This window comes from Chiloscyllium punctatum, chromosome 12 (assembly GCF_047496795.1).
Source record: "Chiloscyllium punctatum isolate Juve2018m chromosome 12, sChiPun1.3, whole genome shotgun sequence".
Taxonomy (NCBI): Eukaryota; Metazoa; Chordata; class Chondrichthyes; order Orectolobiformes; family Hemiscylliidae; genus Chiloscyllium; species Chiloscyllium punctatum.
In genome coordinates, this window is record NC_092750.1 from 103,010,069 (window position 1) to 103,030,511 (window position 20,443).

Sequence of the window (20,443 nt, forward strand, 5' to 3'; positions counted from 1 at the left end):
TTTGTGCTGTTTCGCTGTGCTCTTCTCACCAGGATGAATTACTTCGACTCAACCTCCTCCAGATTTCATCTGACAAAACATTCATTAAGAATCCCTTTGCATAAACATGCACTTCGCAGCTCTCGGTATTTGATTTTCCTGGATGTCTTTCATACGAAAAAACGTTCACAGCAGCTTGTAATGAAAAAAAAAATCGCGTTTCGTTTCATTATTCCAAAGCAACCTCCATTTCAATGCAGTTTCGTCAAACGGCACAAACTATTCCTTGCGATTTTGTAATAGCGACAAAGCATATAAACTGACCGTTGGAGCTCCAGTTTTAATGCAACAGCTGAAAACAGCACCATTGAAAGCTGTTAATGACAGCGACGAGAGTGGGATTCGAACCCACGCGTGCAGAGCACAAAGGATTAGCAGTCCATCGCCTTAACCTCTCGGCCACCTCGTCACAGACGCTCGAAAAGCTATGACCTTATGAATAATTGAATTTCGTAAATTATGCAGAGCAGCAGATGTTTCTCCCTGGTGTTGGTGAAATGAGAAACAACACAGTCCAAGACGATGGTCTGACCCCTGGGTTGTGGGGCAAGTGCACTCCCACTGTCACACTGTGCACACATTTTTCTGAACAAAAATGAGGAAATGACTATGTAACAAGGTCAGTTGAATTCTGTGAAATTTGAAGTCAACGGAATGAAGAACCCGAGACAGCAGGAGGTGTTCTTACAATAAAGAGTTGGATAGAGCTCTTAACGATAGTGGAATCAAGGGTTATGGGAATAAGGCAGGAACAGGATACAGATTGAGGATGTTCAGCCATGATCATAATGAATGGTGGTGCTGGCTCGAAGGGCAGAATGGCCTACTCCTGCACCTGCTGTCTATTGTCTATTCAACTGCCTGTGAGGAATTGTTTTCCAGACTGGAGGAGAGTGCATAGTGCTCAATGTCATTATTCCGAAGACCTAACTTCCGCTCAGATGTTTTTGACACGAACTTGTGTACAGAACAGACAATTTCAAAATCCAAAATATGGCTAAACTGACAATTGAACTCAACAATGCAAAAACCTTGATGTGTATCATTTTCCTGGGCCGTGTGACACCAAGTCACTGTATGATCACAGCAACACAGTGAGCAAGTGTCAGAAGGGATATGAGTGCAGCGCCAGAGCGCATACTGGGAGCAGCAGGTGACACACGGGGAAGTGCATTTCCCACAACAGGAACACTTCCCAAACAGCGGAATGCGGTGGAAGAATTCAGAGGGAGTTTGCACTATGAAATTTGCTGCCAGAGACACAATGAAGAACTGTCATTGAGTCTGTTCAAGATGAAGATTTTAAGATTTCTACAGATGCAAAACAAAATAAAAAGCTCATGAGTTAATGAAGGCAAAAGATGAAATTGTACATTTCATCAATCTACCCATCTTTACAATGAGTAACTCACCACTTTCCTCACTCGGTGACAGAACCACTGGTGAAGATGATCATATAATCCCCGTTACTAGCCATGGAATCAGAGAAACTCGGTTTCCCAAACGTTAAAGTAAAACCAGGAATGTGGAGGTAAGCATTAATGTGTTGCTCCTGTGCTGAAGGTGACCAGTGCACGGTATCTCTGTTCCAGTATAGTGAGCTGTGCTGTGCCGAAGTTTTAATTTTGAGCCTCACATGGAGCAGCTTTAATTTGTCGTCGTGTTGAGGGGTACGGACAGAAGGTGATATTGAGCAAAGCCAAGTTTATGGGAAAATACCCGTGTTTGTGGATTGAGAAACTACCTCTTCTGGATAATGACTCCTTGATCAACAAAGATACTGCAAGTATCTAAAACGTGAAGAAACATATGTGGAGAGAGAGCCGAAGGTGATTTTTCACCAGATGGATAACGTTTCCAATGTGCACTGCTTTAAATTCTGGGAAAATAGATGTTGAACTGATTTCATGTTACACAGTTTGTTACAAACTCACAAAGGTTGTTGCAATAATAAAAAAAGAAATCACATAGGACAGTTTGAATATTGTATTGAACTGAATTTTGGTGTGAGCATATTTTATCTTAACTGGCGTGCTGCAGAGAAGTACAGAGGGATAACAATACAAAAGGACCCATTCTCCTTGGTGGATTTCTTGGGTGGAGTTAAGAATGTACGAAATGTACATAACATCATGTGAATGTGGTCAAATCTTTAAAGTAGGTGTTGCATCTCCAAGTGACGATTCAATTCCTAGTCATTAGGATATAACTTCTGTATGCAGTTATTTTAGGACATCAGCTCCATTTACCGAGTTTCACCTTGAATAATACGCCACACCTTACCAATCCATGAACTTGTTATACTCAGTCTTATTCAGTTGTACGTGTTCATGAAATATCTTTGTGTCTCAAGTCAACAAATTCGAAATTGTTACGCAACCATACTGACTTTCACTCAATGGTAAATTCTCTCCTTGTTCGTTTGTTCGTGTACCTTTTAAACCACTCTGAAGTCAGCTTCTACGTTTTACTTCTGTAAAGTCGTTCACGATTTAAATAACTCTATTGAGTGGAAGAAACTCTCATCCAAACTTTTCTTAATCATTCCCTAATGGTTTTCAAGCTCAAAGGACAGTTATTGCTTCACTCGAAAGAGGGACTTTCCCCGATTTACTCATTCAAACCTCGTGTTATGTGAAAATCTCATTTGTTGACATCAAACTTGCGTGTTTTTGCTCCAGCATTTCCAAATCTCGTGTATAAACTCCGTCATTCTTTCTATCATCCCGATGAAACCGGTTGTGTCTTTTCTGATATTCTTATGTCTTAGTAAACAACGTCACTTGGCTTTCTAATATCTTGCTATCCAGGAAACAGCGTCTGTGCCCTTTCTCACTTCTTTACATGCTTTTGGTGGAGAATGAGGATAAGGATTACACACAATGCTTCCACTGAGTGTGACCTAAAGATTTTACAGTTACACTATGAACTCTTTGCTTTTTCAATACGACGTCTCTATTTATAAACTCCAATAAGGTTAATTACTATCTATCCAGTTCATGAACATCGTCTCCATGGAGACGAAAATTATCTATCACTTCCTTTATTCTTCCACGGAATGTCTGAAAGGTTTGTAAGGCCAACATCTCCATATCCCCGTGTCCGGAGTCAGTCTCAGCTATTTCTAAAGGTGACTGAAGTTCAAATACTTCATAGTGTGTCTCCCGTCATTCCAGTGCAGACTGGTTCTGGACAGTAAATGCCATCACCAAAGGCCACCGTGGATCTGAAATCAACAGTTTTCATATAGTAATAGTCGTACCTATTGGGTATCGTATGTCCATGTTCTTATTCAATTTGTTCATCATTTCTTCGGTCCCTATACTGAATTCTACTGAATGATTAATTTGTGAATGGAGACATTCCCTTCACCGCTCATTCGAAGCTCCATGGAACATTAAAAGATTTTACTCATACGCTTCCAGACGACAGTCCTGCCATTATTGGGATGAATCAGTGAACATTCCCCATGTATCCTGGAAGGCAAGGATTTCCTTTTCCATTTTAGGAGATCATTACAGCACTGAATCCCATGTGTGCGTTCATTATAACCGAAACAGTTGCAGCAAGACTTTAAAACTAAGATTTTGCTAAGATCTACTTGCATTGGTTGTCCCAAAAATTACATTCCATATTATGGTATGTTTGTGAATGAAAGCACTTTCTGATTCTTGAGCAATTATATTTTAGTTTTGTCAAAAATTATCATTCGCCGTTCTCTCTTTGCCTTTCATTTTCCCGTTTTATATCCCGTATTTTATCTGATTATCTTAAGTTTTCAATAATTTCAATCAATCTCGCTCCTGATTACCAATCCGAGAGAATGCCACAATTTTGTCAATTTAAATGCAGTGCAGCTGTAGGGCGCGGTGACCAAGTAGAAAGGCATTGGTCACGTGAACCAAATAAAAGGAGCCGGCTGGTGGATCTGGCCATTCCATCGTAGTCATATTTAAAACATTTAATATAATCTTTAGCCAAATCATATTTGGCAGAAAACAAGAAAACAAAAACGAAAAAATGGCTGATGTTGAAAATCAAACAAAAACAGACGTTGCTGGAATATTTCAGGATGTCTGGCAGCATCTGTGGAGAGACGGACCCAATGGATGTGAAACGTTAACTGTGATTCATCTGCACAGATGCTGCCAGCTCACCTGTGATTTTACAGCAATTTCTGTTTTTGTTTCAGATTGGCAGATTTTGTCGCAGTCCATGAGAACAGTGCTCATTAGAATCAAACAGAGAGCGTGGACCTGGTAGTGTGAAATGAGACAGTAATAATGAATGAGTGGAGAGTATTGTACTGGAAAAGGACAGCAGGTCAGGCAACATCCGAGGAGCAGGAGAATGGACGATTTCGGTATAAGCCATTCATCAGGAATTAGGCTTGTGAGTCGGGCAGAGGAACAAAGCTGAAGCCAGGTGCCAACTCGCAGGCTCCTCCTCCTACAGACCACGATCACAAACTCTCCTCCCCTCACCAAACCATCATCTCCCAGACCATCCACAATCTTATCACCTTTGGGCACCTCCCAGCCACAACCTTCAACCTCATTGTCCGGGAACTGCGCACTCCACAATTCTACCTCCTTCCTAAGATTCAAAAACCTGACTGCCCCAGTCGACCTATTGTCTTATCCTGCACCTGTACCATCCGAATCATCTCTTTCTACCTCGACACAATCCTCTCTCCCCAGTTCAGGAAATGCCCACTTACATTCGTGACACCCCTATGCACTTCACCTCCTTCAGGAATTTCATTTCCCTGGCCCTCAACACGCGATATTCACCATGGTCATCCAGTCCCTGTACAAATCCATCTGCAATGACAGAAGTCTGCAAGCCTTCCATTTCTTAATCTCACACCATCCCAACAGGTCCCCTTCCACCAACATCCTCACCCACTTGACTGAACTGGTCCTCACAATCAACAACTTCACTTTCCAAATCTCCCACTTCCTCCATCGACACTGGTAGTCATGGGCACCCACATAGGACCTAGCTATGTCTGCGTGTTTGTCAGATAAGCAGAACTGTCCATCTTTCACAGTTACACAGGCACCATCCTACACCTATTCCTACGTTACATTGATGAATGTATTGGCGCCACTTGGTGGTGCAACGAAGAGGTTCAATAGCTCACCAGCTTTACCAAAACCTTCCACACCAACCTCAAATTTATCCGGATCATCTTGGCAACTTCCTTCGCCTTCCTCGACCTCTCCATCACCGTCTCTGGCGACTGACTAATTAAAGACATATACTGCAAGCCCACCGACTCCCAAAGGTATCTAGACTACATCTCCTCCAACTCTATCTCGTGTAAAAACGACATTCCTTATTCCCAATTCTTCCGCTTACACCACATCTGTTCCGCCGGATGACCAATTGCACCTCAGAAAGACCCAGTTGGTCTCCTTCCTCCACGGTCACAAATTGCCTTTCCACGTTAGTTGACAATGCCCTCCAGTGCATCACCTCCACTTCACGCACCACCACCCTTGAACCCCATGCCTGTCAACGCAACAAGAAAAGAACTTCCTGGTGCTCACCTTCCACCCCACCAACCTCCGCATAAAACGCATCATATTCTGCCACTGATGCCACCTCCAAACAGACGCCACCACCCGAGATATATTTCGCTACCCAGCTCTGCCAGCACTCCAGAAAGACCACTCCCTCCACGACCCCCTCTTGAGGAAGACACTTCCCCCCACCAGCACATAAACTTCTCCTGGCACCTTTGACTGCCACCAAAGTGAGGGTGAAACTAGCACCCACACAACTCTCATCTCCAACCAACTCCCGAAGGGACCGTTCCACATCCGTTGGAAATTCACCTGTACAAATACCAATGTAATCTACTGCATCCGTTGCACCCAGTGTGTTCTCCTCTACATCAGGGAGACAGGATACCTTCTTGCAGATCATTTCAGAGAACATCTCTGGGACACCCGCACCCACCAACTTCAGCGTCCCGTGGCTGAACACTTCAACTCCCCCTCCTCCCCAATCAAAGGCTCGCAGGTACTGGACCTCCGCCACGGATAAACCGTTACCCACCCAACGCCTGGAGGAGGAATGCCACACATTCCGGCTTGGGACCCTTACACCACGCGGGATAAATGTGAATTCGAACAGTTTCCTCATTTCCCCCAAGCATAAGCCTTCAACTCGCCACCGCACACTCGACCCATTCCATCACTGCCACTTCTGACCTCTTATATTCTCCGTTCTATTCATCCATCTATTGCTTTCCAGCTATTTCCCCTCAACCACACACCACTTCCATTTATCTCTCAGCCCCGACTCACAAGCCTTATTCCTGATGAAGGGCTTAAGCCTGAAACTTGAATTCTCCTGCTCCTCGGATGCTACCTGATCTGCTGTGCTTTTCCAGCATCACACTGATCTCCAGCATCAACTCTGATCTCCAGCATCTGCAGCCCTAACTTTATCCTTGGAATTATCAATGACCTTGGAATGAGGATATCCTTCGATATCAGTGATCACACTGTAACTGATTTTTCCATTTATTTTGGGTGAGGGCAGGCTGGATCTGGGATGAGCACTTAACACCTAAACAACTGGAATAGTATCAGATAGCGAAGTTAGGGCGGGCTGAAATGAAGTGGAAAATTCTGCCAGAAAATGGGTCAGTACAACTGCATCACATCACCCAGATTGTAAAAGACTCGCACAAGGAGAAAATCAACTTCAGTGTAGGCACAATGACAGGTAAAGTGGAAAGGAGACAATACAACACACTGAGGTGCAGTGGAATTATTTATGTGAAAGGATTCGATATATAAGCTCCACCTTTACATATGGACAGCCCTCACATTGGAAAAAGGAATTCCCTGCAGTGTAACGGCGTCTTTTGCCTGTGACATCACAATGTTGAGAGACACTGACATAGTTTCTTCTGTAGCAGCATGGCCGAGTAAAAGCATGATCGTCCCATTAACCAGAACTCAATACTTCAAAGCTCTCCACTGCGCTATCCAACTTATTTGCTGCTCCTTTAGTCAGATCTCAATCGCTTCACTGTGTATCTTCTTCTGCTTCCAGCTTCACGGAAACACTTGAAACGTGAACAAATCCACTTTCCACTTTCACCAATCTTTTGCAACTCCCGAGATGGCACAGGTACGAGTGACCGATTGGCCTTCTCGAGCGCTCTCACTCTGGTATGATCTGAATAATAAAGTGGACTGTGTCTGATCGGCAGAATGTCCCCACCGAGACGGTGCTGTGTATGCCATCCTCGGGGACTGAGCTGTCTCTAATGGCAGAGTATTCAGCCATTTCCCTCCACTTGCAGGCATTATGAGGGGATGTAAAACGGATATGCTCTGAAGCTTCCTCTTACGGGCACAGCCAGGTGCAAGAGGGCCGCTGGAACCTAGCAACTTTGATTGCGACCTTTTTCCAAATGTCATTTATTTGAGAGAGAGAGAAAGGTGCTGAGCTGGAGGGAAAGACAGAAATGGGCTGTGGACTCTCTTCCCTCAGTAAAATTCAAATCAGTGCATTTTTGTGCTGCCCATTTGATGTTCAGAATCAATCTTCACAGAACAATCCAGCAGAAAGGCTTTTGTTTCAGAGGCGTCGGTTTCTTTGCTGCAATCGGGCATCAGTTAACATCTGAGTCCCAACTGTCCCAGATGAAGTGACTCCGAATGAAACCCTCACTCACTGAGAACCATCCCCACAACCAGGAGCTGCAGGGCTGCAGACAGTCCAAAGCAGAAGGGAGGATTAAAAGCGAGCCATTATTTCACCCTCAGCCACTCTGTCAGAGCCAGACAGAGGGACGGCAGAGACGTGTGACGCCATTCACGTGCCGACAGAAGCCGTTCAGCCCATCGAGTCCACGGCAAATCTCTATCGCTTGCTTCTCTCTGAGGTTATTCATCATCAGTGATGCTTGTTCTAATAATAGGGAACTGTGTCTGTCTGGAAATGCTGTCTCCAACATACTGAACCACATGTCATTCACGGCTGTTCATTTCACCGGAGAACCCTGCTGTGTGACACAGCGTGGGGAAGAACTGCAAGGCGTCAGGGGCACGGTCCACAGCACAACTGATTTCCCTCAACTTCGCCAGTGTATTCCCAGCTCAGGCAAGTGACTTTGCAAATCAGGTCATAACAGACCGACGGAGAACAGCAAAAAAATCTTTCATAACTTCAAACGTGTGTTTCCTTAAATGTATAAATGTGGCGGGTCTGTCTATTTCAGATACCATTCAGTATAAGGACGCAAAAGGCACATCAATATGTAATACGAAGAACGGAGCACTGTTATAGCAAAATACTGGCAGTGGCAGTACACACACTGAAAGCTGGAATTGTAATCGAGCAGAGGATGCTTTTCATTCATTAATTTCTGGATTATGCGCCCACCACGATCCCTCTGGGCCGCTCTGTTATCGCTGACCACAGCAGTTTCACGCAGTCTTCAGGTTTTTGTAGCATGTCCCTTCGAGGATGACGTCAAAAGATCTTCACTGTTATTGTCTGATACGTTGTTTCACAGATGTGTCCCGGCTGCGTCAATATAACTACTGTGTAACTTCGCCAATGCTGCTGTTTTAATTGTAATTTCAATCAGGATCACAAAATGTGCCACACTGCAGACAGAGTCCATGCAGCCCACCTTCGCTCTGCTGGCTCCACGCAATGAGGAAATGACTGTGTTTTGATTGATTGATTGTCACATGTACCTAAGTACAGTGGAAAGCGTTGTTTGCGAAAGGTAAAGGCGGATCAGAGTAATCAAGGACATGCAGATCACAGCGTGAGAAAAGCAAAATTTGACCAGACTCGGGAATTCAGGTTACTATGTATAATACGTGCGCTCAGCAAAATCCAAATTGGCAAGATCAGCATTACTTCAAGTTAGACAATTCATTTCTCAGAGCAGCACCGGCCGAGAAGAAACGGTTTTTGAACTTGCTTGTGTATGGTTTCAAGCTTTGGAATCTTAATCTGAACTCGATCTCATCGAAATCATATCTTCTCAGTCAAAAATGAAGTAGTGTGCAAAATTCCAAGGCTCATCTGCAAGGTGAACCCGAGACCTCTCACACCTATGTCACCTGACTGAGGCAATATCACACCCGAGACAAACAAGCGAGAACGGCGCCAGACGTGGTAATCATAAACCAGGTGAGTTTTTTGCTATTTCTGCTGTTTCAGAGTGAAAGAAGCACCGAGTTTTCATCACAGCTCCTTTCCATTCTGACTCGCTTCTCCCAGGAGGCTGTGCTAGCTGCTTTCGCGGAACAGGGCGGTCTTCATTGAGAACTGGACGAACTCATCTGCCATTGTCATGTAGTGTTGGTGGAGAGCAGCTTGAACGCGGTCTTCACCTCCCTCATTAAACACGGGTTTGTCCAGCGGAGTAGGGGTCAGCTGGGAGTGGGAAGTATGGAAATTCTGGAAAGGTGTAGAAAAGTGAGATCGTGCATGCACAAGAAATCATCTTCTTTTGGGAATCCTTGTCCAAATAATGCGATCTGAGACAGATAGAAAATGCAGAACTGTGAGCAAAGAGTGAATCTCTCCCCATTATTCAGGAACAGTGTCTGTGCTTCTCGAAGTCACGGGGAGGCTTCTGCTGTCTGAATTAGCATGGGATATTAATGCACCAAATCCTGTCGCTCACGCAGCTGATGTGATTTCCACGTTGCCTCCAGTTCAGATCATAGATTTCACAGCTCACATCATCCCAGAGTGACAGGAAAGAGAAGGACGCGATTTAGATCATCATCTTAACACAACCTGGGGATAAATTGGATGTGGGAGAGCGGACAGCCTCGACTGATTCCAGCATATACAATCCCACTGTTCACAAGATCTGACCACATGGAAAGAAATGACACAGTGACAAGATGTATTGAATCCGATTCCAAGCAAAACAGAAGCCGATGGAATGAAAAGAGCCATGAGAGCGGGAATGTAACATTATCTGTGAGGAAGTTGTTTTCCAGACTCGAGGAGAGTGCACAGTCCTGTTTCCAGGGGTCAATATTTGGATAAGTAGACTGAATCAGCATCGGAATTAGTGGTGCTGGAAGAGCACAGCAGTTCAGGCAGCATCCAAGTAGCTTCGAAATCGACGTTTCGGGCAAAAGCCCTTCATTCCTTTATTCCTGATGAAGGACTTTTGCCCGAAATGTCGATTTCGAAGCTACTTGGATGTTGCCTGAACTGCTGTGTTCTTCCAGCACCACTAATCCAGAATCTGGTTTCCAGCATCTGCAGTCATTGTTTTTACCTCGTTGAATCAGCATCGGCTATTCTTGTACTGCATCTTTTGTACAATATTGCAAAAGTACGGGCCTTTTGTATAGAGGGGACAACTTCAAAATCCTCAATGATGCAAAACACACAAATGAGGTGAACAACAAAGCAACCGCAGAAACTCGTGTTACGTCATGGGGTAAACACCCGGCTGAACTTTTGCTCAAATTCGCTCTCTGTCAAATTCCTGAGCCTGAGATTCGAATGGTCTATGTTAATAAAAACTGTTCGCATCTCACAGCTTCAGTATTTAATAGGCCACTACATGTATGTCTGACAACAGTAATTGATCCCTCACTGTGTTACTCAGCACACGTAGAGAAGAAATAAATATAAGAACAACAGTCATGTATCTGACTGGGATTTGACCCGATGCTGCTGCAGCCAATCGATTCAGCTGTAACTGAAATTACTTCCACCTTTCCTGTGACGGTAATAAGATTGCACAGCTTAGTGGTGAGTTTTCATGCTTTGAATTGGACCCAGCATCCTTTCTCAGGTTGAAATTTACTGGGATATAAAGGCATGGTGAAAGACACGGTAGAGTTTACTGGAATATAAAAACGTTAGGAATGACACGGTCAGTGTTCACTTGATACAAAGTCGATAAAAAAGACAGACATGACGGTTTCTTTGAGATAACACCACTAGAAAAGGAAAGAGCAGATTTAATGGGAAGGTGGGACAGATAAAGAACCATGCGGGAGAAATCAGGAAAGACTTCGTTGTGTCTGAAGGGAGGTGATCCAGCTAATGTGACGTTGGTAAGAGTAAATCTGAGGGAACTTCCTTCGTTTAAGTGAGTGGAAACTAAAGGGTGGAGTTTCAAAACCAACGGGGAATGATGAAGATGGTTGGAGCAGATTTTTCTTTTTTATTCTGAGAATTATTGAAATCGGAGATGAATTTTCAGAAATAAAAACATTTTAGGAGCTGATTTCATTATAGTTCAAAGGTCGTGTGCAGACACACAAGGAGTGAATTTAACAACGATAGGGATTCTGGGCTGCCTGGATGGCGAGGCAAAAGGGACATACTCTCGAAGTGGATAACATTCATCGGAAAGAAATTGCATAATACCTGCACTTGAAAATGCTACGTATAAGAAGAGCTGCTGGCGTTGATAGGTGTTGCAGTTTATTCTACATGAAATATTATATATTGTAAATACACTGAGCTGTTTGGTTTATCTCTGCATTGAATGGAAGTCTGTTAGCTCAGTCCACTGACTAACTAGTTATGTGAAAAGTGAGACCAACAGCTTGGGAGTAATTCTCTCACTGTCTCAGGTTTGCATAAGGATCATCATCTACTCTGCTCTCCTGATCTGTAATACTATGGTGCCTCTAGTGAGTAAGATTTGGCCTGTAGATGGAAAACATCATTATCATTGCCATTTGTTGCCTTGAACATTTGGTCACAATCACTCAAAAGGAGAGTGAGTCCATTTAATACTCACTTATCTCCGCTTAAAGACCCCGGTGACAAGACTCGACCTTATTCAAGTTTGCACCCTCAGCTTCTCCCAACAGCAAAACTACTTGTTATGCCTTTGTCAGAGTTACTGACAACATTCAAACTCCCCAAAGAGATAAATCTAATACTTTCGATTGGATAATGAACTGTGCGTGTTTGCAGGAAATGGAATGATATGAAATGAGTTAAATAGACTTTCCCAGAATGTAATTCAGTGCAGGGTGAGCGATTTGAGAAAAGTCATTAAGCTAAACTTTCACCTCTGTTTCCCTATCCACAGATGGATATTCAACTGGGGAATATTTGTAGCTTTGCAGATAATAATTGACAGAAATGTGAAACTGGAGTTTTCAAATAAATGCTACTTTACTCAATATTGATTTCAACTGCGTATGATGCCCTAATAATCCCTTGTCAATGTCAGTAACAGCATCTTTAGATAAGCATTCAACTCACAACCGTTGCATTTTACGCACCTTTAAGTAGCAGGCGCTAAACAATTGCGTGACTGTAGCCGCAGACAAGCCAGCTGGTCACATGTCCTACTCATATCCTTAGGAACTTTAACTCAACTGCCCTACTTTTGCTGTGGTTCTGAAATTAAAGCTAACGCAGACAAGGTGAAACTGACATAGACCTGTGATTATTGAAGCATCAGGCTCAGGAAGTGGACACATAAAAATATGCAAAATAGACTTCATTGAAAAATGGGTTTCCGTTGGTTCCTGCGTTGTTTACAGACAATGTTACATTGCCGCTGTCGCCAGACCTTTCCTTCGATCGGCTTCAATTCGAATCGATAAAACTTCGCAACTTCCTTCTGAAAGTTCATACTGGTCACATGAAACACACTGCATTTAGCAATAATCTCCACCATTCCTACATCCATGAACACGTTTCACGGTTTCCATGAATACCGAGGATGTAGGAGTGTGACGCAAGAATACATTCAATTCCAGTTTAAATTGTAAAGTCGGAAGAATGCACAGTAAGACTCAGAATGTCAGAAATTCATGTACGTCTCCGTGTCCAGAAGTGCAGCAAATCAGAGGGGTAATCTGTCCCTGAATCCCCACGTTTGCTTGCTCTATGTGTTCAGTGAAAAACCTGTGTGAAGGAGCATGCAGTCTGACAGAGCGCCTGGGAGAATCCTCGATTGTCTGATCTAAAGCGGCAATAGGACCTCTCCATTCTGGCTGTGAGAGCGGTGGGGTAAATGGGAGGACCTTGATACTCCGTGGTGTAGATTCACATTTCAATATGTTATTGTTGAAAACCCTCTGTCAGAAACAGCACTGACAGAGAGGAACAGGAGGACGCTATTCCAAACACCGGTCCTACCCCACCATTTGACATTGTCATGACTAACCAAATACATCAATATCTTTCCCCGGTCCATCCAGAACAGCCTGTCGCCCAAAGGGAGAAAGACATTTAAGCAATCGATAATGCCTGTGAAACTATTGGACTGGAATATGCGTTTAGAGACAGTGGGTTTCTGCACGAATTTTGTAGGTTTCGTGGGTTAGCAGTTGATTCTGGTCTGATCATGCTTCAATTGATATGATTCCGTTGAAACTCACCAACAAGGAGGTCAGGAAATTTCTGTGGTAAACAGCAATTTCAAGAACCCCAGACGACGGGAATTAACGATGAATCAGCAGAATAATAATTGATTCAGCTGATATCTGAACGCCGATACTGGTGAAACCCAAAACAACAAACTTTGTATAGCAATGTTAACAATGCTGTAGAAATCTAACGCGCTTTTCATTGCACCACCGAGCCGCGCTAGCCATAATTTTACTGTACACAAAGTTGTGGTTGTCGTGGAGAAAATGTAATAAATCTCCAGGAGATGCGGAGAGTTCTTCAAGGAGTAGATCTTTTATTAGCAGACAAAAAGCCGTGCCACACAGAAAGCAAATTCTTGAACGACCCCGAAACTCAGGATCCGTGGCTCTTTATACCCTTTCTTTAATTATATTTCTATTAGCTTACCAGGATGCCCAACTGTGTTAGTCAGAATTATTTCACTCCAGGTATACAATAAACCATTATCGCTCTACTTCTGCCAATAGGGTTTTTCTATTGTCACGATTATGTATTTTACTGCCACATCTGCTGCAGTGATCTTCCAGCCCAGAATAACATGTTATGATTAGATTTTTAGCTACCCCATCTGCCACAATGTTTTCCTGTCCCAAGCTGATTAGATATTTAATGTCTTTTATTCTGCTACAAAGGTTTCAAGCAGGCTGACGCAACTATCAATTAAATATTTAAAGTCAAGTCCTAAATATTTATTGTCACGACTTGTCCCAAACTGCAATGATGATATTTAGCTGGCAAGGTTGACGTTAATAATTGCTATGATCTCAGCCTGTCACAGTAACCGTTCAGCCCCAGTCTGACTCTGCTAATTGGTGGAGGAGCATTCCACTATGCTTATCCCATCCAGCCACAGTGGCCCCATCCTACCACAGTGACCTTTTTACTCGTGAAGCATTCTACAGACCCCTTGTAACAGATCGACAGTAGTATCCATGCTTTTACCCTTCCCATGCTTTCATGCTCCGTACTTTCCTTACGGTGTTCGGACATTTGATCAGATAGCTGTTCGTCTTCGTCCAACTTTCCAGTATCTGGTCCTTATCCATTTGTGCTCTAGCTTCTCAAGTATTCGGCTAAGTACTCCTGAAGTGTTTTGATGACTCATAGCTTTACCACTCGTTCAAATAGTGAGTTCCAATGATACAACACTCTCAGAATGAAAATGTTCTTCTTATATCTCCTCTGACTATCCTCCACCTTGCGTTTAACATAGATCTATGTTTGTAAACACTTCCCATAACAAATTTATTCCTATAACACGTATCTATCCCCTTACTGTACACCTTCAGCCCTCCCTCACTCACTCTTCTCCGCTCTCAGATAAAGAGCCTGAGCTAAGCTAATTTATCTTCGCCATGACGAGATTGGCGTGCAAGAAAAGTACAGCAGGTCAGGCAGCATCCGAGGAGCAGGAGAACCGACGCTTCTGGCATAAGCCTTTCATCAGGAATGAGACGTGTTGGTGGGGGCGGAGAGATAAACGGGCGGCAGTTGGGGTTGGGTGGAAGGTAGCTGGGAAAGTGATAATTGGATGGAGGCGGGGGAGAAAGTGATAAGTCAGAGGGGGAAAAGATGAATAGTTTCGGAGGGTGGTGCTGAGTTGAATGCTTCGGACTGTGATAATGTGGGGGAAGGGGAATTGAAGATGATTTATCCCGTATGGTTACAGGGTCCCAAGGCAGAATATGAGGCGTTCCTCTTCCAGGCAGCGGGTGGTAACGGTTTGGCGATTGTCCTGTTCTGCAAACCACATTTCAGGGGAGATGTGAAATACCAAAGCCTAAAAAAAGGACAAAACTTACAGAATCAGAGTTGATGGAATTAGACACAACGCAGACAGAAACCATTTGGCCAATTGAGTCTGCTCTGTGCCGCCGAAGAGATTCACACTCCCCCGCCGATCTTTCTAAACCCGCATCATTGATCCAGCTACAAAGATAGAAATGAGTTCAAAAGCTCAGCGGGTCAGGCAGCATCGGTGGAGAGAAATCAGAGTTAACATTCCAAATCAAAAACTGTTCCAAGGAATGTTGACCCCAAATGGTCATTCTGTTTTCCCTGAGCTGCAATTCCTACTTTTGACTTTGACTTTGTCTTTGATTATACCGTCCATTCAGGTTTTGTTTGCCATCTACCTGAAGTGCACACATTTGGACCGTGAGAAGGAATCGGACCAATCAGAGGAAACCCACACGGAAGAGAGAGAAAAGGAGCGTGTAAATTCCACACAGTCAGTCACATCAGTCTGGAATCGAATGCGGGTTTCTGGCCTCTTAGCCCTCCCAATCTGTAAGCGCCCGTCCCGGATGCGAATTGAACCCAATCTCACGCAGTGACAGGCAGTGGTATTACCCTTGAGTTCTATGCAAAAAGAAGCCTATGTATCAGTACTGGAAATCAATAATCGATTAACTATCCGAACTCTGTTTTTAAATCACTTGACCGACAGCCTTGTAGGTCTTGTCATCAAAAATTCACATCTAAATACTTCTGAAAGTTATGAGGATTTCTGCCTCTCCAACCTTTGCATGCACTGAGTTCCTTTCAACCACTCGCCGTTTCAAAACGTTTGTCTGCGCATTCACTCAAATCTTCCCTCCTCTGTTCTTAAATCTATTACCCCGTGAGTGATCTCTCCATTATAAGGAAACCTTTATTTCAGTCCACGCCATCCGTATCCCTGATTATTTTTTATATCTCAATCATGTCTTCTCTCGATCTCTTCTGCTCTCAGTCTATCCAATCTCTTCATAACAGGAGCTCTTCTACCCAGACAACGTCCTGGCAAATCATCCCTGCATCATTTCCAGTGCTAATGTGATTGCAGAACTGCACGGAATAGTCTACATAGAGCCGATTGAGCAAGTGAAATAAATGATGTGGAAGTCTGCAGAAAAAGGTCTTTTTGGAAAAAAGTTTCTTTTCCTCAGAGCTGCCCTGTGTTCTTTTCCTGAGCCTGAAGTTCCAATAATATCTGATCCATGCCATTAAAAACTGTTACTTGACCATTGATCTCAAAACCACAGTATCGAAATGGATTGATTGGTCTGAAGGTCGCAATGGTATGATTGTGGCACGTTCATCCAGCAACAGCGAGCGCAGCAGCACAGACTGAACAGGGTTCAATGTGAAAATGATTGTAAGGGAAATGGGAGGGGGAACTTAAATGAGGTCAGTGATTGTGGGAGGGAGAGAAGTCTCCAAGAATGGGTGAGTCTGAATTCTGATATTTACCTCACAGAGATGTATGAGAGAAGGGATTGATGAAAAATCATTAATGTTAGAGAAAGTTTTCATGTAAAATCAATTAATTCATTTCTGTGTTTCGTTGGCATGTACCACAAGGAGTTAAAAAGGGGAGAAGGTTACATGCCGTAACTCGGATTCTAACGAGGTTACTGCGGCCACAACGCACAACACTGAACATTATACGATCACTGGGCCATGCGTGTTTGAAAAGAGCAGTAACGACAGAAACATAGGACATGTTAGGAAGAATGGAGAGACACAACAGGACTATATGGCGAGCAATAATAGACATGTGGGAACTCAGAATTGGCTGTATATTCAAATTGGATGTTTCAAGAGGCTGAGGAAGATCCATCGAGTACTGCATATTGAAGACTGAGGTTGATAGATTTTTACAAAACATCAAATTCTCAAGGGATACTGCAGGATATTGTTAAAATGTATGTTTCATCAGCAATGTGGTTTCACATTTGTTGCCTCACGAGCTTCCCCACAGAAGGAAGTACCCATTTCTGCAGTGGATCACATAATCGCAGTTCCTCCACCCAGAATCAATGGGCTGCAAAGATCAAACTGGAAATTGGGATGGAAATGAACACGTGAAGCTACCCTGTCACACCAGTAATGCGATCGGTGAGCACATTGTCCTTCTATGATGGTACAGAATGGCATGAAATTCCGAGACTGGGAGTTCTCCTGGTCAAAGTCGGGGAGGAAGGGCATATTTGTCTCCGGTTATTAGATTATTAAGATACAACAACAGCATTAACCCGCATTGCAGATTGGCTCAGCGGAAGCGTGCTGCAGCCTTAAGCGAGAGGTCGATGTATTGCAAGCATTCAGTGCAATTTTCCTTAACAATGTTGTGTTATTTTGACAGTAAGAACAGTTTTTTTGATCACATCATCCTCTTGCTCCCAGCAAACACTCCAGTACAGCGTACATCAGTTTCATTCCGACACAGCCACATGTCATATTCTCACTGCCTCTGAGATGATTGGAATTTCCAATGTCATTCTCTGAGATGGAGCAACGTAGCATTGAGATGGTAGTGTAGTGAACAAAGAAGAATAAAGAACACATAACATTTGTAGCCCAGGAACAGGCCCTTTGGACCTCCAAGCCTGAGCTGAACCAAATCAACTGTCTAAACCTATCACCCAATTCCTCAGCATCTGTTTCCGTCTGCTCCCCACTTACTCACGCATCTCTCAAGGCGCACCATGAATGAAACGACCGTGCCTGCCTCTACTACCTCTGCTGGCAGGCACCTACCACCCTCTGTGCAAAATATTTTCTACACCTATCCTCCTTAAACGTTTCACCTCTCAACTTGAAGGCGTGACCTCTCATTATTGAATAACTCACCTGGGGAAAAAAGCATATCTCTATTCACCCGGTCTGTACCCTGCAAGATTTTGTAGACCTCAATCAGGACCCCTCAATCTCGTTTTTTTCTACTGAAAACAATCATAAACTTCTTAATTTCTCTTCACAGCAAGCATCTTCCATACCAGCAACATCCTCGTTAACCTTCTCTGCACCCTCTCTGAAACGTCCACTTCCTTTTGGTAACTTTACCAGAACTGTGCGCAGTATTCTAAACGTGGCCGAACCAAAATCTTGTACAATTTTAGCATTACCTGCCAGCTTTTAGACTCAAAGCCCGGCCCTATGACGACAAGCATGCCATATGCTTTCTTGACCGCTCTATCCACCTGTGCCGCCATCGTCATGGTACAAAGGACCTGAACTCCCAGATCATCAAATTTCTCCAAGGCTGTCCCGTTTACAGTGTAGTTGGTTCTAGAATTAGGCTTCCCAAAATGCATCACTTCACATTTGCCTCGATTGAACTCCATCTGCCACTTCTCCGCTCAACTCTCCTGTCTATCTATATTCTTCATTCTTTGACTGATCCCTATGCTTTCTGCTACTCACCAATCCTCGAGTCAAATGCAAATGTAGTGGCGATATCGTGGGCGAGCAACCCTTGGAGACTGGAACATGGCAGCTGCTGGTATTTACATCGATGAATAAAATCTGGAGTATTAACCCCGATCAGAGGAACAGAGGCAAAAAAATTTGATTTCCGAATACTCATTCATTCTTGTCCCTTTGAAAGGGGAATTTGCCGTCCTTAACGAGACGTGCCAACATATGACTCCAGACTGACAAAAGTGCGGTTCACCCATAGAATCACTCTGACTCAGTTCAAGGTGAAATAAGAATGAACAACAAATAATGTTCAGATCATGATGGCCACACTCCGTGGGAGAATAAAGAAGAATAGAAAAATGGATGACGTGGAAAATTGGGAGTCATCTCTGTTTGGACTCAAATTCAACTGATTATCCAAGCTAAATAGACACATGGATACCCACACCGCCAAGAAGTCAGCTCCATAGGGCGACATCCGGAAAGGATTCAATTACCCGCTGAAGTGTAAACCTACGTGCCCAGGCACAATGTGGATAGGTCATTCACCACTCCCATATGTGAGAAGGGATCACTCAGGAGGCCAACTGGCAGAGTCACCATCAGGTTTACAAATGACATCAGGGGTCCGATTGTGCTGTTATTGCAGGTGTTCATCACATCCAGCAATGAAGCATGTTTGAACGCCTGTTTCCAGGGGAGTTCCACTGTTTCCTGATGTAGATCAACGATTCAGACTTAGTTGTAGGAGTCATGATTTAGAAGTTTGCAAAGGATGCAACAATTGGTCGTGTATTTGACTATGATGAATAATGTCAGGGCCTGCAGAGATGTATCAATCAGGTGAAAAATAAAAGCGGCGAATGGAATTGAATCCAGACCAGTAAGTGTAATGAATTTGGGGAGTTGTAACAATAACAGTGAGGATTCTGAATGGTGAACGGAACAAACAGGAACAAAGAGATCTTGGAGTGGATATTTACAGATCACTGAAGATTTTTGGACAGGGAGCTCAGTTGGTCGAGAGTATCTTTGGATATTTTCTGTTGTTGATCTCAGACGGTGGATGATATTCGATCTTTAGCAACCACCAGTTTAGGAAACAACTAAAAGAATGAGCACAAGTCTGGTCAATGCAATCATCAACATTTTAAAAGATGTAAGATAAATGATGGAGGGCTGAAGTATACAACTTTGGCCATCAAGACCGCTTCATCACTCAGTGAATTTACCACTGATACATCTCCAAGTCATGCCTTTATGTGCCTTGGAGGGTAACTTGCAAATAGTAGCGCTTCAGTGCATCTTCAGCCTTGTCCTTCTCGTCGGTACAGTTTTTGAGCTTTGAATGTTCTGGAAACACAGCCTAGATGACTTACTCTACCGCATCTTGTAGGTGGTGCACTCTACTGCAATTTTGCCTTAGCGGTGAGGGTAATAAACATTCAGGTATTGAACGTGGTACAGTTAAGTGACTGCGTTATCGTGGAGGATGTCCAGTTCCTTCAGTAGTATTGAAGCTGCTCACATCCAGGCAAATGGAGTGAGTTCTGTTACACATCTAATGTGTGCCTTAAAGATGATGCAGGCTTCACGGAGACATGAGTTGTGTTAATAATCAAACGAAGTCGACTGACGGACATTTTTTTGTCGTCAACTTCTTTATATGGGCGGTCAGGTTCCATTTCTCCTAAATATTAGCTCTGAGGGCGATTGCACGGAGGACGTCAGTTACAACGAAACCATTGAATGTCATTAGAATATAATTAGATTCTCATTTGTCAAAGTTATTATTATTGTATTTGTGTGGACT

At 43.5% G+C, this 20,443-nt stretch overlaps 1 non-coding gene across 1 annotated transcript; it reads right to left on the minus strand.

Annotated features, from left to right (window-relative positions):
- Positions 1 to 366: 366 nt before the first annotated feature.
- Positions 367 to 448, minus strand: trnas-gcu (transfer RNA serine (anticodon GCU)). Its single transcript has one exon. It is a non-coding gene; the product is annotated as a tRNA-Ser (tRNA).
- Positions 449 to 20,443: the final 19,995 nt, after the last annotated feature.